Source organism: Aethalodelphis obliquidens, unplaced genomic scaffold (genome assembly GCF_003676395.1).
Source record: "Aethalodelphis obliquidens isolate GAN/ISIS:26980383/991018 unplaced genomic scaffold, ASM367639v1 scaffold88, whole genome shotgun sequence".
Lineage (NCBI taxonomy): Eukaryota > Metazoa > Chordata > Mammalia > Artiodactyla > Delphinidae > Aethalodelphis > Aethalodelphis obliquidens.
Genome location: NW_020838032.1, coordinates 4381592 through 4395669, shown reverse-complemented (window position 1 = coordinate 4395669; position 14078 = coordinate 4381592). Strand labels below are relative to the sequence as shown.

Below are 14078 nucleotides of genomic sequence, written 5' to 3'. Positions count from 1 at the left end.
TAGGCTTAGACTTGAAACAGAGTTTCTACCTAATAGAAGAATTGCTGAATTATAGGGTATGTTTATGTTCAACTTTATGAAAATTATATTTTTTAAATAATAATAATAGTATTAAAAGGAACTTTTTAGATATCGAAATCACAGACTTGAAACAAGACAGAAAAGATGAGATAAAAATCAGTTAATCCAAAATCTGACAAAGATAGAGAAAAAAAAAACACAGACCAATCTCACTTAGGAATATAGATGTGAAAATTATAAATAAAATATAAGCAATTCAAATCTAAAAGTCCAAAGTAATAATATATCATTACCAAGTTGACTTTACTCCATGAATGCAAGCATGATTAAATGTTAAGAAAAAAATGCATATAATTTATAAAATTAGTCAAAGCATGAAAGTATATGATCATTTCAATCAGTATTGAAAAGATACTTGATAATATTCAGAATCTATTTTTCTTTTTAACAAACGCCCTTATGAATCAACACTAGAAAAACAGATTCTTAACATGATGAAAAATATCCACAGTAGCTAAATTAAGAACAAGAATAGATTACTTGCTTTCACATCCATTATTCAAACTGGAATTTCTAATCTATGTATTAAGAAAGAGAAAGTGAGTTATAAATATTATAAAAGAGACAAAAATTAGAAAGGAGAAAAATTATTTGGAGATGATATGATTTGGAGATGATTTTTCACCTAGATAACAAAAGACTAAAAATCTAGTATTGTAAAATTACCATTGAAAAATTTCAACAAAAAGGAGACAGATATACATACCACTTGTCCATGTGTACAGCAAAGACAATTTGTCCAATATCCCCTTTGTGATGCTCACTCTTGTATATAACTTTATTAGATGGAATAGGGGATGGAATTTTCTAACATTCATATCATTATCTCTTTGCTTTTCTCTCTTATTTTTTTTCCTGTCAGAGCAGACAGCTGAATTCATGTACATCAAATGCATATGTATTCTAACACCATTATAAATAAAACCTTGATATCCAATTATACCCGTTTGCAGATTCTGCTTTTGCTTCATGCCAAGCTTGATGTAAAATTCAAACTGCTACAAATCCCACTTCCCAGCAAATAATCCTCTAGCACCACAAATATTATTGAAAAAAACTAGAATTTGCTAGGTTGTTGACATTGGGAGAAGTTAAAGGACAGAGGTATATGGGAACCCTCTGTACTTTGCACTCAATTTTTCTGTGATCCTAAAACTAAATTTTATGAATTAAGGGAATAGAATTTGCTAACCATGTAGCCAAATTGAAAAGTTGACACCACATAGCACACGTTATTTCCATCAGACAATTCCTCCCTAAGTGGCTCTTGCCAATTGTACCAACATGGGCAGTCAGGACCCCAGCTCTTGGCCCCAGAATTAAAAGGCCCAATTCTGACTTCTTCCAGCTGAATACACACCTATGATTTGGGGTCAGTGAGGTCAAGGAACTGTGCTCTCCAGAGCCCACATTCTAGAACTTTCCTTTTGTCCCTCACCTACTCTCTTTTTAAAGCTTCTTTTTCATTTTCATGAAACCGAAATGTCAGCCACATGATCATTTCTATCCTTCACAACTATTACAGTCTTTTTGCAGTAAAACCAAGCCTTTCATACAAACAAAAGTTAATATCAACTGCTGAGACGCTAGAATATTCTTCACCTCATTTACATTTTTTCTACATATCAGCATTAATTTGTTAGAAATCTTAAGGAAATATTTTCCTTTCACACAGCAACCAAGACAAAATAACTGAAAGCAAAATCAAAACTAAATGCACAGGATTCATACGAAAAGAATTACAAAACTTTACTGAGGTACCTGAAAGGTACAAAAAGTGGAAAGATATACTGTAGCCCAGATTAAAAGATTTTATATTGTAAATATGACAATTATCCAGAAATTAACATCTAACGGAATGCAACTCTAATCAAATTCACAACTGGATTTTAAATTTGAAACAATAAAAATAAATAGAATAATAAAGTACTTATATTATCTCATAGAGAAGAAGGCCCCAGAAGAAGAGAATAAAATCCAAAAACCATCTAGGAAAATATCAATAGAATGAACTCAGAAAAATTGAGAATTTCTGAATGGCAAAAAAAAAAGGCTATGAAAAAAAATTTTTAAGTGAAAAGATAAATGATAATCTAAAATAAATTTACAACATACAAATCAGAAAAAAAGTTGATATATTGGAAGAGGTGTTTTTAATAAAATAAGGCCAGTAAAACATGAAGTATTATCCAGGAAAGTATTCTCGAGGATTCAGGAATTACACATTCTCAGACACCATCAGTAGGTGTCAATCTGAATAACTTTTTAAAAGTACACATAGGGCTTCCCTGGTGGCGCAGTGGTTGAGAGTCCGCCTGCCGATGCAGGGGACGCGGGTTCGTGTCCCGGTCCGGGAAGATCCCACATGCCGCGGAGCGGCTGGGCCCGTGAGCCATGGCCGCTGAGCCTGCGCGTCCGGAGCCTGTGCTCCTCAACGGGAGAGGCCACAACAGTGAGAGGCCCGCGTACCGCAAAAAAAACAAAACAAAACAAAAAAAAACATAAAATGCACAATAACATTTGGGTTATTGGTCCTTCTTTCAGGACCAGTGGCCTATTGGGACCAATGTAGTTAGTCCAAGGTAATAGTTATACAAAATAGTATAATTATCCGAGCAAAAGAATTACTGTCTTGACTTTTACAAACAGTGAAAAATTAGAGAAGACTTGAATTTCCATCATTTTTAGGATTAATAAATAAAGTATGGCACACCCATGCAATGGACTATTGTGCAGCCATGAAAAACGATGATGCAGTTTCCAGCAATGCGGCAACAGGAGTGGCAGCAGTCCTCCAAGATGCCCAGGAGGCAGAGCAATTCATCCCAAGGGGCAGCAAAGAAAATCCGAGGGATGAGTGAAATGGTACACCAAACTGTATCTGCAAACGTTGAAACTAAGCTACAAAAAGGCAACAGGGAAGAATCAATCTTCATGGTGGAAACCAAAAAAAGTGAAAAAGGAGCAAAAGGAACAGGCCGAAGTGGGTCAGGAAGACACTAAAGAAGATGTAACTGCAGAAAACGGAACGAAGAGGAGAGTCCACCCTGTGGTGAAGCAGAAGCAAAAGAAGCCAGGTTTGATGATGAATATCCTATTCCAAATCTTGTCCGTGGTCTCCATTCTCCCCTTACTGTTCAGCTGTCTTGTAAAGGCATGTTTTTTAGACACCCTAAAAATAATTACGATTTTTTTTTACCTATTTAGATAAGTGTAAATGCTTTTTCTTAAAAGGTAAAATCAGGTGCTGTTGTTTATTTTTCTGCACAACGTGGAATTCAAGGAATATTGAATTAAGGAAATCTTTGACATCTTGTGCTCCAACTTACCATTCCATAGGCTGGGGGTAGGGAGGATTATATCCTTTAACAGGAAGCATAATTAAATGCAATTCACAGTCGTAATCACGCATTTAGCGTGTCTCAAACATTTCATTGCTGATCTTCGATACTTCATGCTGCTCTTTGGTAGAATAGTTTTCTAAGCAAACTGCTCCCTGATCTTGGTGCTCTTGGTCAGACTTGAGTGCCATCTGTGACATCTTTGGTAGCAGTAGCCCAGTTTATCCTGCAACTTTAATCATACACTGTGAAAGATTGGACTTTTTTTTTAATATAAATTTATTTATTTATATTTATTTTTGGCTGCATTGGGTCTTCGTTGCTGCACGTGGGCTTTCCCTAGTTTCAGTGAGTGGAGGCTACTCTTGGTTGCGGTGCGCTGGCTTCTCATTGCAGTGGCTTCTCTTGTTGTGGAGCACGGGCTCTAGGCGTGCGGACTTCAGCAGTTGTGGCACATGAGCTCAGTAGTTGTGGCTCGCGGATTCTAGAGCGCAGGCTGAGTAATTGTGGCACACGGGCTTAGTTGCTCCGCGGCATGTGGGATCTTCCCAGACCAGGGCTCGAACCCATGTCCCCTGCATTGGCAGGCGGATTCTTAACCACTGAGCCACCAGGGAAGCCCTGGACTTTTTTTACTATGTTGTAAGTATGTTATTAAATCATGAATTAGTGGGATTTTAACCTAACAATTTATCAATATTTTATAATATGAGTACTTTATATCCTCTTTCAAAGGACAATTTGCCTCCAAATTTTAACTGAAGTGATTGGGTAACTTTTAGAAAAGGACTGCAACCACTTTTTTTTGATTTTTTAGGACTTGCATAAAAATTGTGTATAGATTATTCACGTCTGTGAACAGACCAGACGCTAAACCAATAAAATCTCAATTATAAGAAAAGCGATGGTGTGTATCTATTATATTTCATTGACTCTTAGACCTACATTTTTCACATAGGTTCTGCTATCCTCCTAACTGCTTGGTCATGCATGAACTCCAGCAAAGATTTTATATAGTTGTCATTTCAAATTGAGTTATGCACTTCATTGGTACTATGCATGTTGAGTTTAGTTATTTAAAATGTCTTTCAAAAGATTTCACCATAACCAGCATTGAAACAAAATCATATAATGTATGCAGAAAGATATGGAAACAGAAAAGCAGAGTACAAATGTAATATTACTGAAGCAAATAATATTCATTAGAAGAATGACCATAATTTCATATTTTCTGGGGAAGAAACAACCAGTGCTTGATGGGACCCAAGAAAGAAGATACCCGAAGTGACTAAAGATAAGAAAATGCAAAGAGATTGCCTTCACACACCGTACAATCCAGCTTGAAGGGTGGAGAAACTGGCAAACTTCAGAATAGATGAAGGAAATTTCAAAGCATCAAGAAGCTGGTTGTATCAGACAGACAAAGACAAATACTGTATGCTCTCATTTATAGGTGGAATCTAAAACAAACAAACACAGAACAGACTCATGGATTCAGAAAACAAATTGATGGTTGCCAGAGATGGGGATGGAGGGTGGGTAAAATGAGGGAAGGGGGCCCAAAGGTACGATCTTCCAGTTATAAGATGAGTAAGTCCTGGGATGTAATGCACAGAATGGTGACTATAGTTAATAATATCGTATTGTACACTTGAAAGTTGCTGAGAGAGTAGATCTTAAAAGTTCTCATCACAAGAAAAAAATGTGCTATGTGTGGTGATGGATGCTAACTAGACTTATTGTGGTGATTATTTTGCAGTATACAAATACTGAATCATTATGTTGTACACCCAAAACTAATATAATGTTTATGTCAATTATATCTCAATTTTTAAAAAAAGAAGCTGCTATGACACAGGACTGTCCGATCAACAGTGTTAGGCTATAGTTTAGTTCGCAGCTCTTGCTTGCTTTCTTCCTTTTTCTCGCCCCCTCTTCTTCCTTCTTTCTCCCTCCCTCCCTCCCTTCCTTCCTTCCTTCCTTCCTTTCTCTCTCTCTCTCTCTCTCTCTCTCTCTCTCTCTGTAGTACCTAAATCAATGGGACACTAACAATCAATGATGTCTTATAGTCAAATGAAATATAGTTCTTTGTTAACAAGAAAATGTATCTCTGATACACTTTAAGTGTTCATTTCAGGAGCACATAAACTAAGACTAGAATCATACAGAGTTAGCATGGCACCTGGGTAAGGATAACATACAACCTGGTGAAGTGTTCCACATTTTTTCTTTTTCTTAATCTGGGTGTTTATTTGTGAACATTCATCCATCTGTACATTTCTGTTTTGTGCATATTTTTCTAAGTGTGCCATGCTTTAATGTGTTTTCTTAAAATATCAGTATATAACAGAGTTTGCAGAGCATGGATCCCATTTTTGTCATGATGGAGGTATACGTGACTTCTCACATTGGTGCACATATTTCTGTATGTTGGCACAGAATCCAAATGTCAACAGGAATTATGGAAAGACAGGTGACTTTTACTTTCTTCTTCATGCTTTTCTGTGTCTGAATATTTTTTACAGTGAGCATGTATTTCTTTCACAATGAGAAGAAAAAGACAGAAAGACCTAGTCCCATTTTTAAAACACACATACTTAAAGAAAACCTGCGTATTCGTTAAACAGCAATTCCACTTCACAGAATTCGTGTACAGAAATAACTAAGGACGTGCACAACAATTTAGCTGTAAGAATGCTCATCACATTTCATATCTCCTATCCAGTATTTTCATTTGAGAATTTAGCCTAAAAAATGATTTACGATGTAGACATATTTATTTACAAGTTTTGTTATCATAGTGTTTTGTAAAATATCAAACACTTCCAATAACTGGGGATAGTTAGATAAGTTACTGTATTGTACATTCACTTGAGGAACTTAGACACTAACATGGATGTGGATTTTGAAAAAAGTGTGATGACATAGGAGATGCTTATTAACACTGTCACACGAAAAACTGTAATACAAAACTCACAATGCAGTATAAACCAAATTTTGTAAAACATACACAAAATGAATATATGATATGTATATGCAAATAAGAAAGGAAGAAATACATGTAAATGTTTATACTGGTTATTCCAAACTGAAATTATAAGTTTTTAATTTTCTTTTTTGTACCTTTCTGTATTTTCCAAATTCTCTAAAACGAGTATTATGTGTTCTGTAACTTTTAGAAAGTCATTTTTTAATCACTGCAGTCACATGTACTTATCCAAAGAGCAAACATCCACACCGAAACAAAATTCTTATTCTAGGAAGAAACACAGAAGGTGCCTCAGGCCCTGCTTCTCAGCTCTTGTACTCACATAATTGAAGGATGGCCTGTTACTTAGAGTCTATTGGGTTCATTTAAATGCAGTTCTATTACACCTGCTCATCTAGTTTCCTTGCCCAAAATAAATTAGAAATACTGATGGAGGCAGACAGAGGAATGCAATTGTCAAGAGACATAAGGATTCATGTAAAAGTGAGGGAGAAGAGAGAAAAATAATAATACTAGGCATATAATAATGTGTGTTTAGTGTCAGGGCATGGGAACCTATAGACCTGAGGGCAACAGTAAATTAAAATAATCTATATCCATATCCAGAATGTGATTCAAGACATTAAATACTTTTACATGCAGCACTCTTCTATTAAAAACCTTCAAGTTATAAAATTTCATGGAAATGAACAAAGTTACAAGTCAGACCAAAGAGTTTTAAAATTCTTTTGATTGCACAACAAATATTTATTTTCATAGATTAATGTTATACTACCATATATATTTATATACAAAGAGAAACATACACAGAAAAATATAATTTTTAAAGGATCAAAGTTTGAAATCCTTGTTTTACACCCAAAATGGATCATCTTGTACATTGATTTGTTTCAGAATTCAGCAAATTAATGTCTATGGTTTTATTTTTTTATTCACATTTTGACTCAAAACTTCCCTTACTAAAAAGGAGGTGAAGGAAAGCAGCAATAAAAAATGATCCTGGCCAGTAGTTTATCTGTCATCTCGTGATTCTTCTGGCCATCTTACAAGAGAGCAGGACAGACCATATCGCTAGTCCAAAACTACTGGATGGTTAAGTTCGGTAACATTTTGATACATAATGAACCATTCCTTTACCTGATAGATTCTCAATCTCTCAAGAACAATAAAAGCACAATAGGTCATCTTCCTCATACCTACCCTACACTTTAGGGGCCTTTACTTGTGTCTGCTCATGTCTTCTATAGTCACAAATCTTTCTTGATATAAGCATCTCAGATTTGAGACAAAGGAAAGCAATTTTGTGATCATTATCATATATATATATATATATATATATACACACACATATATATACACATATAGGTGTGCATATAGTGAGTTATGCTAATATATGAGTCCTATATTCCATAGTAAGAACATTTAAACTTAGCAGGGATTATGAGTGAAGCTTAGTGATCAATAAGAATTGCACCAATAACTTAACAGTAGTGTTTCCCAGAAGTACAATGTATAGAGAAATTATGCGGAAAAGTCTTCTAGTTAAGAGATATTTACTGGGGCTTCCCTGGTGGCGCAGTGGTTGAGAGTCCGCCTGCCGATGCAGGGGACGCGGGTTCGTGCCCTGGTCCGGGAAGATCCCACATGCCGCAGAGCGGCTGGGCCCGTGAGCCATGGCCGCTGAGCCTGCGCGTCCGGAGCCTGTGCTCCGCAACGGGAGAGGCCACAACAGTGAGAGGCCCGCGCATCGCAAAAAAAAAAGAAAAAAAAAAAAGAAAAAGAGATATTTACTTGGTTCTTTATTACATGAATGGCTGAATAGTTAATGATTACCATTTACTAACATTTATAAAAAGTTTTACATTATATATACATATATTTACATTTATATATATATTTATTATATATAATAGATGTATTATATATATATATGTATATATAATCCTAGTGTGAGAGATATTCTTTGACAAAGCAATTCTGTGATGAATTAAGTTTAGAAAATACCACACCCTTTTCTTGGAAATTAACAGTGCTATTAACATATCAAAGGTCCTGAGAAGGCCCATGATAAAGATATTTGTCTAATCTAGGATTGCCTAATGTAGAATTTCCCAAATGTATTTGACCATGAAACCCTTTCTTCTTTGTCACCTACTAATATCTCATGGAACCAATGTTCCTGGGACTGTATTTAGGAAAGCTTTATCTCCAACTCCAAATAAGGAAATTGACCATGGAGAAGTTGGGTGCCCTACCCAAGATTTCACGACCAGTCAGAGGCAGCACCGGGATAGGTTCCAGTCTTCTGACCCACATCCATGGTCTTTACCTGACAACTTGTCTCTCACTCACTTGACTATTAATAATAAAAGAGCTGAGTAGGGCTTCCCTGGTGGCGCAGTGGTTGAGGGTCCGCTTGCCAATGCAGGGGACACGGGTTCGAGCCCTGGTCGGGGAAGATCCCACATGCCATGGAGCAACTAAGCCCATGCGCTACAGCTGCTGAGCCTGCGCTCTAGAGCCCGTGGGCCACAAATACTGAGCCCGCGTGCTACAACTACTGAAGCCTGTGCGCCTGGAGCCTGTGCTTCGCAGCAAAGAGAAGCCACCGTGATGAGAGACCTGCACACTGCAATGAAGAGTAGCCCCCGCTCGCCGCAACTAGAAAAAGCCCACGCAGCAATGAAGCCAAAAATAAATAAATTAATTTAATTTAATTTTTAAAAATTTAAAAAAAAAGAGCTGAGTAAAGAAGAAACCTATAAGTCCTCATTTAAAATATGTTCCCCTTGTTTGGTGATACTATTTTATGACTTTTCAGCTGAAAATAGTTCTGGTCTTGCCAATACTCCAGATTACTAATGAAAAAATGAGGAACTTGTAGTGGAAAAATAAATGCTTTATGAAAACTGAGAAAAATATCAGGAAGTACTTTATTCTGAAGATTATTAGGTTTTCTTTCCTTTAAAAAAAACATTGAACTGTGAGCTTTTATTGGAATAATAAAATATACAAGATAAATTGTAGTTGTAATTTATTCTCCAAAAACCAATTCCTGAAACTATACACAATGGAAAGAACTATAAGAACAATCACTATGCAGATCACTGGGCTTTTCTGTGTATTTCTTACCAAATAATATTAATATCTTTGTATATATTTCTTGTTAAAAAAAAAGAAGAAAGAAAAGAAAAACAACTTTAAGTACTAACAAACTCTTACAGAGTTCCCGTGATATACCGGATACTTTATATACATTATCTCATTTAATTCTCAGCATGACCCTGCAAGGTACATGCTCATATTCCCATTTGAAAGGTAGGAAAATAGAGGCTCTGGGAGTCAGCACAGAGGTTAAGAGGAACTTGGGCTCCAGAGCCAATGCACCTTGGTTTAAAACGCACCTCTCACTTCTAACTGTCTGACCTCAGCAAGTCACTGAGCTTCTCTGCTTCAGTGTCTTTATGTGTAAAATAAGGATAATAATACTCAAACAGAAGTCATCAGGATTAAATAAGCCTCCATAAATGTAGGTTCTTCTTGTTTTTAAGTAAATGTCTGAAGCTCACAGAGTGGAGACTTGTCGTCTCTCATGGCAATAACCAGCTCCCTCACCCTCTGAATTTGCTGTCCTGTAAATGCTTTAAATCTCAATTCAAAAACAGTAACACGAGTGGCACTTCAGTCTACTTTCTCCAGATCATAGAACAAGCGCCCATATCTGGCATCCCATCCCAGAAGCACAGAGGCCTGGCTCTGACCCTCAGGCAGGATGCTGCTGGACACACCCTGAGACAACCTGCAACTAACAAGGTTCCCAAACCGCTGGCTACAGGGTCACTTCAGACCCTCCACGTTCTGCAAAGATGTGTATCAACAGCGTGCACACCTGAAAACACGGGCAACCTAAACACAAAAACACCCAGCAAGAAAGGGTGGAGAAGCTGTCTTTAACAGGTTAATCTTTAATTTTCTCAAGTCTGTGGAAGTGATAAGGAAGAAACATTTTTTTTAAAAATGGAAAAGCTGACTGTGACCACGAAGAAAATTCACTTCAGCTGCACAAATATTTATTGAGAGTTTACTGGTTCAGACCCTGACAGACGCAAAGGAGTAGGATTGGAATTTTAAGTAGTTTATAATTGAGCTTCCTATTAAATATGGCAGGTTGAACACCTGTGTTCCCTCCCCCAAATCGCTCTAAAATGACTGAAAACTAATTTTTCAAAAAGAAGAAATAAAGTTTAAACCCACCCTCTCAGTCCACCCCCATCCTCACTCTCAGCTAATGACCTCGCCTCATGTTCCAAGAAAAACTCCCACAAACTCCCATCACCATGTCTCCCCCTTCACCTGCTGTAGCATCCACACCATGTGCCCTTCCTTCCTGTGACTGAAGGCCACCTTCCAGCTGTAAAGCTCCCCATGCTGTGAGCTAGTTCAGAGAACCACTCCGAAGTTCTCCCCCCCATCCTACCCTATCATTTATCCTTTCTACAGGGTCATCCCCCGTCAGCATACAAACTAGCTGAACTCTCCTTGCACTTTCATCTCCCTCCCTATTTCTCCACATGAAAGGGCTGCAAAACCATTTTACAGTGCTTCTGCATTTATCCCAACTCCTCTCCCTTTTGTAGGCTCACTCCACTCACGTTTTCATCCCACCATCTTAGCGTGGTTACCAATGACATCCTTCTTGCTAAATCCAATTGTCAGTTCTCTCTTTCCTTACTTGGTACAATTTATCACCCCTCCCAACTCGATACACTTTCTTCCCTTTGCTTCTCCAAACACCACTCTTTCCCGACTGCCCCCACATCCCTCACATTTAATCCTTTGTTCTCTCTTCCTGTTCCAGGGGAACTTGAGGCCACATATTGAAGATGGTGGCATCAAAGGATGAAAGGACCCTGAGTTCCTGAAGATGTGGAGAACATCTTCTCATCTCCTTTGATGACCTACATTGGAAAGAAACCTTTACTGTGTTAAGCTAGCATGATGGAGAGGTTATTATATCAGTTAGCATTGCTTAGCCTGACTCATATGTTCAACCACTGCAATAAGAAGGCAATGAAAAATCTGATTAATCAAGAAAAAGACATTGAAGCAAAGTATTTAGACGTATGGATGTAGATAGCCAAAGAAACAGGAAAAAGAGGTGAAAGTGAAAGTGGTACATCCGAGGAGTAGTCCTAGTAGGACTAGGTTGGGGAAGGGCAGGTGACTGCTGGTTTTTATTATAAGCCAAATACTCTTGATAATACTTAAATTTAACTACAAATATGCATAATTTAAATAAAAATATGAATTACTGATTTAAAAGAGGTTTACAACTTTCGAGGAGAAGCAGACATGAAAACACAGATAATTATAGAATACATACTGTAATACCCAAAGTGACGCATGATGTATTATGAGTGAAACATAGGAAAAGCTCTTAAAATGGATCTAATGCCCTTGAGTACAATAAAAGTTGTGTTCCGTTTGGTTGGGCTGTTTTGCAGGCTTTGGATATGATGGCTTCTTGGAGGGTAGAAAACTTGGGAGTGTTTTCTTTCTTTTTTCTTGTCTTTCTCCTTTGGGAGAAGTGTAAGAGGGAGATATTTTAAATAGTAAGTGGAAGAAGGCCAAGAATCAGGGCTCTGCTAGCACATACTATTCCTTTGTGCAAATTTTTTTAAAGCACCCCTTCCTTGAGACAATTTTGTCTGTTGGAAAATTGCCTTTACCCTCCTATGTTGTTAGAATTAGATGCTTTACTGACATCTGGTGGATAATCATCATAATAAATATTCAAGTTCAAATATTCATACCTGCAAAGTGAATTGCTCTCCTTAGATGTGTGATGCAGTCCATACACAACCTGTACTCAGACTTTGGGCATCATCGTTACTAAAATATCTGTTGACAGCTCCAGGCCCTTGGACCTTGATCCTACCTTGCCAGTCCTTCTCTTTCCCCTTCTCCTTTCTCTCTGGCCCTCCTGTCTAAGAGTGCCTGTCCCCTCCAAAGAATCACCCCCTTCTTTTGCAGAGCAAAAGCCTTGGTTTCAGCAGACACCTAGACTTTTAGAGCTTCTCCTTCTATCCCAAGCTCTATCCAAAATTACGATGTAAATCCAGAGCCTACTGCTTATAAAATAAATTATTTTCCACCTCAATCTAGAGGCAGGTCATAATTCAGTCTATCTTTTAATTAAGTTCTGTGCACTGGGTGAATGGGATCTTAAGGCAGCTGCTGAAGACTCCTGCCCTGAGGCTCTCTCGTTCCACCATTAGAACTATGAACACAGGCGCGGGCTTGGAGGTGAGTACTTGCCACACCCACTCAGATTGTTTCCAAACCCTCCACTCAGGGGCCAGAAAATCAGTGCGAGCTTTCTTCACCACTTCTCTTAGGAATCTGGGCTGGTTTTGCTGATGGTTGCTCAGAGCCCCTCATTCAGCTCAGCTGATTAAAAGGGAAGCCTCACTTATTTTTCCTCTGTTTTTTCTGTTCCAGTTTACTTAAGAGATTGGCTGATACACATTTGAAGAAAGAAATAATAATACTTCACTCTTTCCAGGTCTGACTCCTCTCTTTCCCTTTGTGGGAAACTGAATGAACCTGCCTATGATTTGAGAATATAAAGTGACCCCAACCCCTTTACCTACATGCATAGTTTGATGCCACCACTTCTCTGGATTGCTTCCTAAAACCCATAATACCAGAGGGGATTAAAAGATGTACCTTCAATGAGTCCCTTTCTTGCCATCCATCTGCCCTAACACCACTGAAGGGAAATGAGGGAGTACAAGGAGGCAACCCAATCTCAATGACTAGCTTCTGAATCATTTTGATTCTTAAAACATGCTGATCTGTTGTAAAACAGAATAATTCTAGGAAACGTAGTCCCCAGACCAGGTACAGTATAAATTCAAATGTCTTTAGCCAATTTCATCATACTCTTCTGAGTTTGAGTCCTGGGAAATTTATGAGAAATTGGGATAATTTAGTCCACAAAGAAAAAGAAAGAGAAAGAAGCCAGAGAAGGTTTGAATGCCTCGAGATATAAAAACAGCTGTTATAAGGGTCTTACCATTCATTTTTATTTATGTCCAATAAAATCAGCTTAACCTGCAATTATGTAGCTTTCAGTTAGAGAAAGATCTTGAATGTGTGGATAAATAAGCTTTGGAAGGCCATCCTCATTCACACTGGAGAGATTTATTGCTTTATTGGCAGCTCACCGGAGGCAGAGGAATGAAGAGATGGCTTCCCGAGCTCCCTGGAGCCCTGAGTCCACCCTACTCACTCAACAGGCATTGATTGGGCATCTCTATTTGCCAGATACTTGTGAGATTAGGAGTACAGAGGGAATAAAATCCTTGCCCTAAGGAGCCCATGACATGCCAGTGGAATCCGGTTTGTACAATCCTGTGAGAACACTGTTTGTCCACCAGGTAAGGGGAAGTCACTCCCTTAAGATAAATTCCTGCTGATCTGAGCATCTCTCAGACTTACCTGCCAATATAAGTGCAGCTGTAATTTAGCCTAAATCACTGAACACCAGGAATCTATGCCTTCCCTGAGAAGACCCCTTGGCTCTCTGTAAGCCAGCCAGCATAGGAGGAAAGAGGGTTTCTTAAGCATCCTAGAAGTACCTTTACATGTATTATACATTATGG

The 14078-nt window shown here is 37.9% G+C and overlaps 1 non-coding gene across 1 annotated transcript; it reads left to right on the top strand.

Annotated features, from left to right (window-relative positions):
- Positions 1-5546: 5546 nt before the first annotated feature.
- LOC113613522 (U6 spliceosomal RNA) lies at positions 5547-5649 on the top strand. The gene has a single exon (XR_003430285.1). It is a non-coding gene; the product is annotated as a U6 spliceosomal RNA (small nuclear RNA).
- Positions 5650-14078: the final 8429 nt, after the last annotated feature.